This window comes from Spea bombifrons, chromosome 7, assembly GCF_027358695.1.
Source record: "Spea bombifrons isolate aSpeBom1 chromosome 7, aSpeBom1.2.pri, whole genome shotgun sequence".
Classification (NCBI taxonomy): Eukaryota; Metazoa; Chordata; class Amphibia; order Anura; family Pelobatidae; genus Spea; species Spea bombifrons.
In genome coordinates this window covers 45,460,986-45,474,870 of record NC_071093.1, presented here as the reverse complement: position 1 = coordinate 45,474,870, position 13,885 = coordinate 45,460,986, and positions in this window count along the sequence as shown.

The window sequence follows — 13,885 nt, the reverse complement described above, 5'->3', positions numbered from 1 at the left end:
TAACGAGCCCAGGGATAGCGTATTTCAACTTGGTGGCCTACACCAATGTGCCTAAAAGGGTTAAAACACTCTGATTAAAGGGTCTCCTTGATCGTTGGTGTCCCCTTTGATTGTGCCCTGCGAGTAACCTGTTAAGGTTAAAATTAGCTGCAGCTCAGATATTAGGGCCATCCCTGCATGAACACAGGTGGTTTCACAGCAAGATGTCACAGCGAAAAACGTCTCCTCAGACAGGAATAGCCTCCTGTTAAAACAGTGGCCATTGATCGATGGGTCATGTATGTTAAGGTCAATCCAGGGGCAGTAACCATGGAAACAGTGGAATGTTCCCGTGATTGATCCCCATTTAGAATAAAGCCCCTTCCTGGGGCTCTCGTGTATCGATAAAGCTTTATCTCTCGAGGGGAGGGGGCACCTGAACGCAGACATTATGTGAGATAAATTTACCCCCCCCTTTTATTGCCACAGACTAAAAATAAACAAAGTATCGAGATGGATCTGGAGGTGGGACGGCGCTGGCCGCCTCGCCTGCCCGCCTGCCCGCCTGCCCAAAGTGTTGACGCGGTGATTACGGAACAAGCATTCACTTGTGAACAAAGAGAAACAGCGTTTGGGAGATAACGTTACGAGGTCTCCCACACAAGGGGGCAAACGGACTGTCGCCGGGGCAACATCATATCAGCTCTTACTCCTCGGGGGAGGGGGGGCATTTGCCACAGTTTGGGCAACATAACCATGAAGCCCATTTTACGTCATCCAAAGCTTAGAACTCGCCGGCCCCCATCCGGCCCCCGTCTAGTCGCCCGCTTCTAGTGCTGCAAAGACTCAAACCTTAATCAGTCGTTGGTCTCGTCTTAGATTCAGGAGCCGTATGTCTACCCCATGCATGTTTAATCCCCTCACTGTATTACCCTCTACCACTTCTGCTGGGAGGCTGTTCCACTTATTGAATAGAAACCTAATATTGGATGGCAGAAGAGCAGCAGGAAGTGATGTCAGCTCTTAGTCCACGTGGACGAGAAGGCCGCAGAATTCCATCATGGACCTTTAGATCTATAAGTATAAGATAGTTAAATGAGTTATAAATGAAAGCCCCCATTGCTGTGCCCTTTTAACCCCTCCATGTCGCTGCTGTGACCAGGAACCGGCCTCCTCCGGCTAGGAGACCCGGCAGGGATTTTTCGGCTCATAGTGGTAACTAAGAACTTTGCACCTGTGTGTGGGGAGGAATAAGACAGGTTCAGATCTGGCTGTCAGCTTCTTGTGACCTTCTTCTGGCAGCTTGTGACCTTGGGGCAATTACTTAATCATCCTGTAACTCTGCCCCTAAATTAAGACAGTAATTGCTTTCGGCGAAAAGGGATTCTGCAAATAAGGAACAGGCGAGTCAATCATTCACGTCTTAAACTTCTGGCCCTGCTGGGCAACCTGATCCTGTTCAGCTGTTGCTGAGAGTGATAAGAGTAGCGGTCTTCTAAAGGGTTAGGATCACAAGCACTTTGCTTTGCCCTGGGACGGGAGATCAACCGAATAATGCATGAAAACCGCTGCTATTTACAAAAATAAAGCAAAACTAACGAATCCTTCTTTCCTTCTATCCTTTATTTCCTCCCTGCCTCCTTCCTTTCTTTCTTTCCTTCCTTCATTCCTTCCTTCCTTCCTTACACCCATCTTTCTTTCTTCCTCCCTACTTTTTGCCTCCCTTCCTTCCTTCCTTCTTTTCCTCCCATTTTTCTTTTTTGCTTCCTTCCTTCCTTGATTCCTTCCTTCCTTCTTTTTCCTTCCTTCCTTCCTTCCTCCCTTCCCTCCTTTCTTCCTTCTTTCCCTCCCTGTCTCCCTCCTTTCTTCCATTCGTCTTTTTTCCTCCCTTCAATCCTTCCTTCCTTTCTTCCTTCCTTCCATCCTTCTTTTTTCCTCCCTTCAATCCTTCCTTCCTTTCTTCCTTCTTTCTATCCTTCCTTCTTTCCTTCCATCCTTCTTTTTTCCTCCCTCCCTTCCTTCATTCCTTCCTTTTTTTATTAATGGACTGTAAGCTCATTGGGACAGGAAACATGGCTTCCATGTTGATGTTAGTAATATATATATATATATATATATCCCGGGTATACGGCCACCTCCATTAAAGAGGGAGCAGGTTATGAAATAAGATTAAGTACTTGCTGATCATCATCCGACAAACAATTTGAGCCCCCAGACAGCGATGTGTTAAATAACCAGACGAGCAGAAATCTGAGCAAGCTGCAGCAGCAGAGTGAGAGGGGCTGCTGGACAGGTCACAGAGGTCACAGAGGTCACAGAGGTCACGCTGTGGGGAAAGGTGGTCGTTTTGGGTTATGGCAGAAGCGCTGAAATCAGCAGAAGGCAGCACAAAGTTTTTTCCTGGCCCTGTAAGGAGGAGGAGGGCCGGGTTCTGTCTCTGAGACCCTCTGCCTTTTAAGGAGGGCGAAATGGATGAAGCCCCCTCCTTAAGGCCTCTTCTCCTTCCCGTGTCCTTTGGGGGGGGGGGTAATTATCCGATAGAGCGTCAGCTGCCCCGGGGCCATCGGCGCGAATAATCTCACATAATGTATCGAGAATGGAGAGAAAACGGCTACAAATTACTAAATGTATCCAAAACGCCCTAAATTTATTTAGAGGAACGCATAGAATCCGATGAATAGAAACGCATCGCTTCCCAACTCTCCTCATCCTCTCACCACCAATCTGGAACAATTATTTTTACCAAAAACGTCTTCTCACATTACATATATTCTGGCCTTCTCAATATACAGAAACCCAGAACCCGCCGGCAGATCGGCCCCATCCGGCCCCCGTCTAGTCGCCCGTTTCTCCTGCTGTAACGACTCAAACCTTAATCAGTCGTTGGTCTCGTCTTAGATTCAGGAGCCGTATGTCTACCCCATGCATGTTTAATACCCTCACTTTATTACCCTCTACCACTTCTGCTGGGAGGCCGTTCCACTTATCCACCACCCTCTGAGTGAAGTAAAAGAGCTTGGAGAATGTGTATATAATGTGTTTCATATAGTGGCGGCGGGGCTATTAGTGAATACCTACTTTTTAGGATTAAATACTGAACACCCAGCCCCTGGACGTGAGCCCCGAATGCCGGATTCCTTCCGTGGGTTGGAATATTACAGAGAATTGTTGTTTTTTTGTCGACAGATTTAGATATTTAGTTTTTTTGCTGTTTTTGCTGTTGGACCTGTTCTGGGATAAAACCGCTCCATCATTTTCCTCTCTATACCCACAATTCTCCGGCTGCTAATTCCCCAGGACCCCCATTCTTTTCCTCCCGAGACCCCCGTCCTCCCCCTTCCTCCATTATACCCCCCCCCCGACTCCTCGCCGGCCGTATCCTCCGCGGTGGGATTTAGTGTTCTGACCGGGAGCCGGAATCAGGACGGATTGAATGTTCAGCCCTGCGGGATTTGAGGGAAGCAGCGAGGGGCAGCGAGGGGCAGAGAGGGGCAGAGGGGGGCAGAGGGGCAGAGGGGGGCAGAGAGGGGCAGAGGGGGGCAGAGAGGGGCAGAGAGGGGCAGCGACGGGCAGAGAGTAAGATCTAAAGCAGATTGGGAGCCGATGACAGGAAGGCAGATATATATAGCAGACAGACGGACAGACAGACAGACGGACGGTGACAGGCATATAGATAGAACAACCGAATGACATAAATCCAGAGATACATCAGAGAGAGAGAGAGAGAGAGAGGGACAAATAATAGATAGAAAGGTAAATGATAGATGGATAGATAGATAGATAGATAGAGAGTGTTAGAGTGAGTTTGCGTGTTGTATGTGCGTGGGTTTTAGTTACGGGGGGAGACACCAGGCACCATTACCCCTGGGCTCATACTAATAATTATTAGTTATTTTATGGCGTTAGCATGAGTGTGTGTATATTTGCATGTATGTAATGCTGGCTCAGGACAGATAATATGACCAGTGAGCTCCCAGAAAAGCAGGGCACCTGGGGAGGAAAGAGGGGCATCAACGGAGGGAAGGGGGGAAGAATGGCACGGGAGTTTGGGACTGGCCCAACAAAACAGGGACATTGAGCAGGTGTGGTACACACTGTAAGACTTTTAATAAAATTGCAAGCGCTTGAGCCGAACTAACCCCCGTGGGGCTGCGGTGCCCTCGAAGGTTTCCTGGATTTGTGTTCCGCGGGGAAGTTTCACGGAAAATGCCGCCTCGGTGCCGCTTTGCAGCAGTGCAGTAAATAATGTCTGCCCCGCAGTAATTGGATAGCAGTCGGTGTCCGCGGGTCGGGCCGTTCTTTGTGTTGTAGAAACTGTTGGCCACACGTTCTTGTAACCAAAGATCTCGGAATGGGAAGATCTGACCCCGGCCCTGACACCCTCGCTGGGTAATTTTATCAGATGTCATAGCACAGGGGACTCGGACGTGGAATGGGGACATTCAGAACCAATATAACTCACAGGGACAGTTTAATGTCCCGGGGAACTTATTACGCAATAATAACGCATATTAAGGCACTTTCTGGTGACATTAAAGGGCATTCTTAAAAAAGTTCAAAGACTAAAGCACTTGCCTTAGGTAGAAGCTGCAGCTCCAGAGCTGCAGCTTCCAGCCTCCTGTGTGTTCTGATAACTTGTGCTGCTGAATGGCTGCTCGAAGCAGGCAGTCAGCGGCAGGGAATCGCTCCCCTCGAAATCAATGGGGGGCGCTTTCCGGTAATGGGGATGTGGGGGTCTCGGTTGATCCCCCCCCCAGTATATCAAGTGCCGGGAAATCTGCGCAGAAAGAAACTTCGGGGTAAGAAAAGGGGCAAATATATATGGGGGGGCAGGGGGGTCTGCAGAATCCCCCCATGCATTTACAAAAGAGACAACATGGAAATGTAAAGGGCCCACGCAGAATTAAAGTGCATGTGACAGCTGGAGCACCCCTCTGGGCTGTAAGGGGTTAACAAGGTATATAACAAGGTATATAAACATATCATACTTCATAGCCCTTATACTCAAAGGGAAACGGTCGATATACTGCTTTTTCTTTTTTCTTACTAAAATTTAAAATTTGGCATTTTTTCCATTAGGTTATTGTTGTTAACCCCTTAAAGTCTGACGTCTCCAATGCCTACAGAGACATGTCTAAATTCACAGACATTCGTGTAAAAGCTTTACCGAATCCCAACCATAAACCGAAATAAAATCCGGGGCTTCGCAAGGAAGAAGACATTTCATGCGATCCGATACTTAAAGTCCCTAAAATTCCATTTATTTTATTTAATTTTTTTTACTATCGTTACCCATTACATAAGTGTCGGGACCCCTTTTTGGTCTAAAGTGGGACAGAGGGAGAGCTCTCCTTGTTGCCAAATAAACTTTGCCCGGGGCTGACCCCATAAACATCCCCCCAGTCACCAGGACATGTCGGCCCCCGCAGAGCACATGATATTCCCGAGCGAGCCAATAATATTCTGTAACAAACACGATGATGCGTGCTGGAATTTATATACATGGACAGAAGGATCGCCATGACGATCAGATGTTATTCTAATCTAATTCAGAGGTTTTTGGAACGCGGGGCCCGGGTAGAAAATGGGTTAAAAAACCATAAAAAAAGGGACGTGAGCGACAAACGCATTAAAAAGACCACAGCGTCTCCCCGTGAGTCCCGCGAGATCGGCTCCGATAGATCTCCGATTATTTCCTTCTGGATCCTGACCCGCTAGTTTACGGCCAAAATACTTGGACACCCGACCCCCCCGAGTTATTACCTGTCAGTTATACGACTCCTGGGGTCCTGATGACTTTGCCAGTAGGTGGTAAACGCTAATGACTTGGGAGGCTTATTACATTCAAGTGCAAATGGCGAGGCGCGTCTCCATACATCGGGGGAGCCAGGGCCGAAAAAGGAATAAGCGCGAACCTGCCGGCAGATCGGCCCCCATCCGGCCCCCGTCTAGTCCCCGTTTCTCCTGCTGTAAAGACTCGAACCTTAATCAGTCGTTGGTCTCGTCTTAGATTCAGGAGCCGTATGTCTATCCCATGCATGTTTACATCCCCTCCCTGTATTACCCTCTACCACCTCTGCTGGGAGGCTGTTCCACTTATCTACCACGCTCTCAGTAACGTAAAGCTTCCTCACGTTACATCTAAGTCTCAGGAGACGTTACGCAGATCCTCGTTGTTTCTCAATCTGAAACAGAGGACAGATTCACGTGAATATTTGAAAGAGGATTCGCCAAATGATTAATGTCCTCTGGTTTGCTTGATTTTCCTGTTATTTGGAGAGAAATCAGCACTAAACAAAAACATTATATGTGTTTAGCAGGTTTTTAAGGACCTTTGTGAATCTTTTCAGAAATGAGACGCCAGGGGTGAGCATAGGGTTAGTGGCCCCTGGGTGCAGTATTTCGTTGGCCCCTTTCTCCACAACTAAAACACAAGCACATAGTAACATACAACTTCACTCTAACACCCAACCAACCATACACTTACACATCCATCCACATCTCCCTCCCTTCTACCACTATGCTGACCCTAACACTCTTATACTCATGTTAAACAGAAAATACTAACTCACACACTCATGCTAACACCATCTACTAGCACACACACATGCTGACCCACACTCAAGCTAACAATGTACACTTGCATATACTAACACCATGCCTTAGCACACGCTCACATGCACGCAAACGCTAACACCATACAGTAACACACACTCTAACACAAACACATACATGCATACATAGACGCTCTCCAACACCAAACACATGTTTGCGGGATAAGAGGACTATCCCTGGAAGTGTTTGCCGGGAAAGAGGACTATCCCTGGAAGTGTTTGCCGGATAAGAGGACTATCCCTGGAAGTGTTTGCCGGGGAAGAGGACTACCCCTGGAAGTGTTTGCCGGATAAGAGGACTATCCCTGGAAGTGTTTGCCGGATAAGAGGACTATCCCTGGAAGTGTTTGCCGGGGAAGAGGACTACCCCTGGAAGTGTTTACCGGGGAAGGAGACTATCCTAGAATGTGTTTAACGGGAAGAGGACTATCCCAGAAAGTGTTTTGCTCCCCTCAGAGATACCGTGCTGAGCTTTGGCAGAGGACAACCCCGAGCAGCCATCGTGATTTATTAGGTGCTGGCGGGAAGCTGATCTTACGATGACTCCGAGGACGGTTTGATATCTCTTCTATCTGGCAGCAGTATCATTGGGATTAAGTCTCCCTGGCACAAGCGAGTATGAGTAAACCAGTTTCTATCCTAAACTCACCTCTCCTAACCTAAAAAGTGCCACCTTTCCTGGAGTTGCGAGTGTCTGGTACTTGTATCCTTCACGGTGCCAAAGACTAAATCCACCGCTTCTGGTTTCATTGCAGTCAGGGGTCACCTTATCCAAAAAGCTGTCTCATGATGAGCTACAACCCGGCGTCCCCCCCAGATTATAAATACAATCTTATTAATAAAATAATAAATGAACCCCCGTTCTCTTCTCATCGACGAACCCTCTGAGTGCACAATGCAGAGCCCCCCCCATTAAAGGAAATTAATAAAATCGCTCCATGAAGATAATAACACAAACGTATGAACTTCGGTTAATAATAATAATAATAATAATTAGTGCCAACTCGTCCCAGTTTGATGGCTAATAGATTGTAAGCTCTCAGGATCAGGGCTCGCTTCACCTTCCCTACCACTATGCCTGCTTATGTTGTTGTTAACTTTGTATTTTCATCTCATTGTAATAATGCTTCCTAATCTGCCGTTTAATGTAAAAGGGACGTTCAAATTCACATCTACATACTCACTCATACTCACACATACTCACTCATACTCACACATACTCACTCATACTCACACATACTCACACACACTCACACATACTCGCACATACTCACACATACTCACACATACTCACACATACTCACTCATACTCACACATACTCACTCATCCTCACACATACTCACACATACACGCACACACTCACACATACTCACATACTCACACATACTCACACATACTCACTCATACTCGCACACACTCACACATACTCACACATATACTCGCACATACTCGCACATACTCGCACATACTCACACATACTCACATACACGCACACATACTCGCACACACTCACACATACTCACACTCACACACTCCTTTATAGACTCCAAAACTAAATGCATCCAATAACTTGTACAATTTGGTAAACATGCGCCAATCTATATAGCTGGCTGTAACCAATTGGGAGCGTAGCCCGCGTCTCGTAGAGGTGTATAGAACACACCGGAGCCCTCCTCTGAAATGCTCAGGTGTTCTCTGTCAGAGCCCCTCAGCATTCTGTTACTGACCCTTAAACTTGAATAATTGTTCCTGAACCTCAGTTGCCTGCCCTGGCCGAAGAGGAGCCGTACTCAAAGAGTACGAAAGACAGTAAGTCTTCCCTTGTCTTTGGTGGGGAGTGGACCACCACCTCCGGGATCCAGGTAGCCAACAGGTGACCCTACCCTCCATATTACATTTATAGAGCTCTAGCGGGGTCCGTAGTTCTACTACAATAAAAGGACAGTGAAAAGTAACAACATTCACAATATACAGAATTAGCATGGTTAGGAGGACATACTGTCCCAGAAGGAGAAGAGGGCCCTGCTCTCGTGAGCTGACAATCTATTCTGCAGCCCACTATTATGTGCCTCGTCATGCGGTGTGACATGAAAACATATACTCAAAGAAACCCAATTCCGGAACACTAATCCCCCGTACGCCGGCCACGGCCGCCCCGCTGACTCTAGAACTCAACGAGGCCGGCCGCGGACACTCGAAGCTCCCCGGAGATGAAGGAGGCCGGCATGTCCAATACTCAGAATACTCGCTCGCACTTTAACCTCTCGTGTGATGCCGCTATATATATTTATATATTTATTTATACATCTTAAGTAATTAGAACCCTATCGGGTGGCAGCAGTTGGTGGGACACGGATCGAGTGACCTCCTTAAGTGTTCCGTGAAGTGCAAAAGGCCACTCGATATACATTGCCTAACAAAAGCTATGCTACAGCAACACCGCGCCGCCCGCCGCCGGCATCTTCGCCGAGGAAATGTCCAATTATGGCTCAGATACTTATTTGCAGTCAATGAACTGTCAGATAAATCTCTCACAATGGCCTCTTCGCATCGGGCGCTCGTGTGCTTGATGGTTTTTGGATGCGTGCCCGAGGGGGGGGGGCGGCCGAGCAACGAAGGGTTATTAGAAGAAATATTTTTATTTATCGCGAACATTTTTATGGAAAGACCCATGCGGCGTTATCGCACGGATGTTTTCATAGTTGTGGTCGGTAGGGCTTAGGATTGAAATCGACCAATCCCCCTGGTCTACGGAGCAGTGTGTTAAAACAAAGGGTTAAAAGCAAAAAAAAAAAAAAGCTGGTTTATTCCGGGCATTTCTTATCGACGATGTAATGTAATGTAACCTCTTTTTGTTTGGGAGTCTCGACAAAATAAAATAATTTAAAAAAATAAAAAAAAAGTTGCACACCAATTGGTTTATGTGTTTGCTTTAGTAATTCCCATGACTCTCAGCCAGACACCGGTCCAGGAGTAGCCAAAAAGAGAAGAGACGTCACCCTGACACGGCGTATTTCATTTCTAAAATCCAAGCTTCTTATATTATATCTAATATATTAGAATTTTTATATATTAATATACATTTTAAATATTTAAGTTTTAATCAATGGTTTTGGAAAATAATTTTTAAATGTCCGTGTTTTTAAGCCTAGGATTAAATTGGAGGCTTTATTTGTAATAAAAATATATATATATATTAAAAAGAGTTAAATAATTAGATTTTTGTATTAATAAAAAGGAAGCATAAATGAACCGACCGCGGGGACTATTTTAATTTTGCACCGTTCGGGTAATATGCAACTTCAAGATAAATTAATTAAAAAAAATTATAAAAAATGCTTCACCCTCCCACCTAAATAATAATAATTTTAAATGTGCACATTTTTTCTTGATTATTTTAAAAAAATGGCGAAGGGATGGAAAATGTGTCTACAGAAATTAATAAATAATAATATTTATTATTTTAATATTTATCTTAATATTTTGGTAGCGATTTTCCCCCGCGTCGTGGCAAATGTGCCCGTTAAGCCCGGGTGACCTCATCCTCGCCCCGGCCATCTATTTCATGATGTAACGAGGAGATGGAGAGGGGGTTTCAGCGTTCTAACACTTAATTATGGATCGTTAATTATGGTCCATAACTCAGCATCCTTCTTTACCGCCCCCCCCCCGATCATCGCAGTCCCCCCACTTACACATGGGACGCTAAAAAAAAAAACAGGGCCGGTGGTAAAATTTGTTGGGATTTTTACTTTGAATCCAAAAAATGTATAAATAATTTGTTTTGTAAAATTTCAAATTTGGTCAAATTTGGGGCAATTTGGACATTTTTCTGGACTGCTCCGTCGAGTCATGATATAGGCTTCATTGTTGTGATAAATGTAAGTCTTGATTGAAAGGAGCTCTGCGGGATGTTTGTACGCCGTGGGGAACCTGCGAATTTTATGTCAGTGTCACAGGGGGCCAGTGCTCTGTTCCCAATAATGGGAGGAACAGCTGCGGGCACCGGGGACTCCGATTACCTTCTCGCCCTTTCCAATTTGGCAGAGTCAGCAGCAGAGGTGGGGGGAGGGGCGCCGAGCGAAGGAGAGAGCGAGGCAAGGAGTCCACGAGAGAAGGAGATAGAGAGAGGGAGCGCGGGAGATAAGAGAACTATAAGAGGTTAACACTGAAGTTGGAGTGGTAGTAGAGACACTAAAGGGGGGTAAAAGAGGTTCTAGTGGACTAAGGTGGTCAAAAGGTGGACCCAATCCTTTGAGATGTCTTTAAAAAAGTGATATGAAGTGTTTTATACTTTAGTTATTTATATGTATTGAAGTCGGTTAAACATGATGAAATGCAAGGTTACGCAGTTGGTGCAGCGATTAACCACAAGAACCACAGCAGCTTGCGATGGAGGAGATAAGACGCTTATTCATCACGTGTATTAGTCATATGATGCCATTATTTACCATTCATTTTACTTTATACGCCACTTTTGGGCTTCGGCTTCATAAAAATAGTTTTTGGGGTAGATATGGAAGAAATATTCACTCGGAGAGTCTGATTACTTTATCCAAATACGTTTAAAGGTAGTTTGAGGGTCCTCCGGAGAGCTTGTAGAAAATATTTCATCATAAACCATCCTATGAGAGCCAAATGACAGGGAATCTGGAAAATGAAGGGCAGGAAAGATGGGGAATCCACCCTTCGCTGGGAGATATCTAAGAGATCAATGCGTTGTTGGTGAAAGAGGGCCATACCAAGCGGAGAATGACGCGGGAGAGAATTCCACTCATTATCTTTTTTGGGGTCACGGAGGATTCGTTCCCAGGAAGGGAAATTGGCCGTCGGCATCATGTTTTGTCTGGATCTAGCAAAAAATGGAACGGGGTGGGTTGGACTCGATGATCTGTGTGATGATGTCATTTAATAAATTCCATTAGAACCCTAATGACAGTAAATAGAGTGCTGGGTAGATAATGAGAGGATGGGTTAGAGAAACTGAAAAAATAGAAAAAAAAATATATAGGATACCTATAGAATCCTTCAATGCACGGACAGAGGACACGGATCTCAGACATACGGACCAGAAGCCCCCCGAATTATCAGCATTTAACGTTCTTTATTATATTATTGCTTCGTTTACAGAGTGACGACAGACAGCCTTATCACTCCACGTGATGACATAATTCTGGAAACTGTTACATCATGCCTCTTGTGCGATGATCTGCCTGATGGTCTCCATACCTCCCGACGGCCAGAAGTGGCGCGCGGTCAGGGTCATTAGAAGAAGAATAATGGGGTTTATTTACCCCGTTTAATTTATAAAGCCGTTTCCTGCTGTTTCTATACACATTATCGGGGCTTTTAGGGCTGTAGAACCCTGCGATCCCCTCATACCCAGCAAACATTCTGACCTCCGAGAAAAGAGTGATGGAAGAAGGGACAGAGAAGGACTGACCAAGCTGAAAGAAGACACTTGGCAGCTATGCTCCTCGTTACATGCTGTTACATCGCTCTTCCCGTCTCATGTTGCTTTATCGGTATAAATGTCACTTGTAGCTTTATTATAAACGATGTAATGAAATGCATTTCCCCCGTTCTCTTATTCTGTGAGTTTTAGGCTCCGTCGCTGTCACGTCCTTGGGGCTTCTCTGCTGTCACATTACGGATCCCTCTGAATGTTGTCACATTTTTTGCTGTGGTCTCTTTAGTTAATAATCTATCTTTACATCTCCCATCACATTCTCCGGTGTCTAATGCCCCCCACACAACCCCCTCCCCCCCCACACCCATTTTTTTTTTCCTTCCTCCAAAACCCATTTCTTGGAATTTCCGCCTCCCGGGATACCCAGAACCCGGCCGCTGGAAAATATTATGATATCGCGGGGAGGAATGTTGACCTTCTGGGCCGCGGCGGTGAAAGGGTTTAGTCGTGAGTACGTACCCCTAGCGATGTTAATTGATGGGTTTTTTCGACTGATTGAATTACTCTGTGTTCCAGGTCCGATTCCTGCAGCCGAGAGATATCGCCCTCTGTAAGTGCCTAGTAACCCCTTCAGTGCCCTGTCCCAAAGTGGAGAAGAAAGGGGGCAGGGAAGGGGGCCAACATTTTATTACATGAATACCGAACACACCTGGAATGGCCTTATATATATGTATATATATATATATATATATATATATATATATATATATATATATATATATATGTATAGATATATATATAGATACATAGATATACATCTATATAATATATACATTATATATATACAATATATATATATTATATATTATATAAATATAAAATATATATATTATATATATTATATACATAATATATATAATATATATATTATATATATATATTATATATATTATATATATATATATTATAAATTATATATATATATTATATATATGTACATATATATATATATATATATATATATATATATATATATATATATATATAGATGTGTATATATTTATAGATATGTATAGATGTATATATATATATATATATATATTTTTTTTTTTCTATATATATAAAATTAGTTTGCTAGACCAGAACATACTCACCGGTTTAACCTCTTGCGTTTTACTTATTTTCTAATGCACAGAAATCTTAAAAAATTATCTTTTTTAAAAATATACATATATTTTTTTTTTTTAACATTTTCTGGGACTAGAACCAGTATCGGAAAAGACTACGTCTTTATGCTAAAGTTAGATGGAAGTTTTTGGGTGCCACGGAACTGAGCCGGCGTCTAACCGGCGGTCACCTGAAATGTCCCCGCCGTGGCCGCGTTATAAGAGGCTAGTGGATAAATTTAGGGCGATTTTGGATTTTAAACAGTAAAAATGTACACAATGACAAGTGATGGGTTTGCGATGCCTTGAGGGGGGCCAAGTGGCACTTCACTGGCAGATTGAGGGTTAAATGCTATTAGAGAAGGGCCCACCACGGTCCAAATGTGGCAAAGCGTGAAGGTTGTAAGGGGGGCAGAGGACGCGTTTCGTCACAGGACAGGCGGCTGCCGAGGCTAGCAGTGGGGGGATTCTGCACAGACAGGTGGACACATTCTGAGGATGCCGCCTGTCCACAAAGGCCACTTATAGCTTTGGAAGCGCGAAGAATGCGGACTTTTTTTTGGTGCCAAAAATAAGTGTTACACGACTCAAAGGAGTCCAATACCACACGGTGGGCAAACTAATGGGGGGCTTCTGGACCCCCAAATAAAACCGGCACGCAAACTGGTGCCGTTCCCCCGAGTCCCACGGGAACCCCGTATGAGCCCAGCTCGTT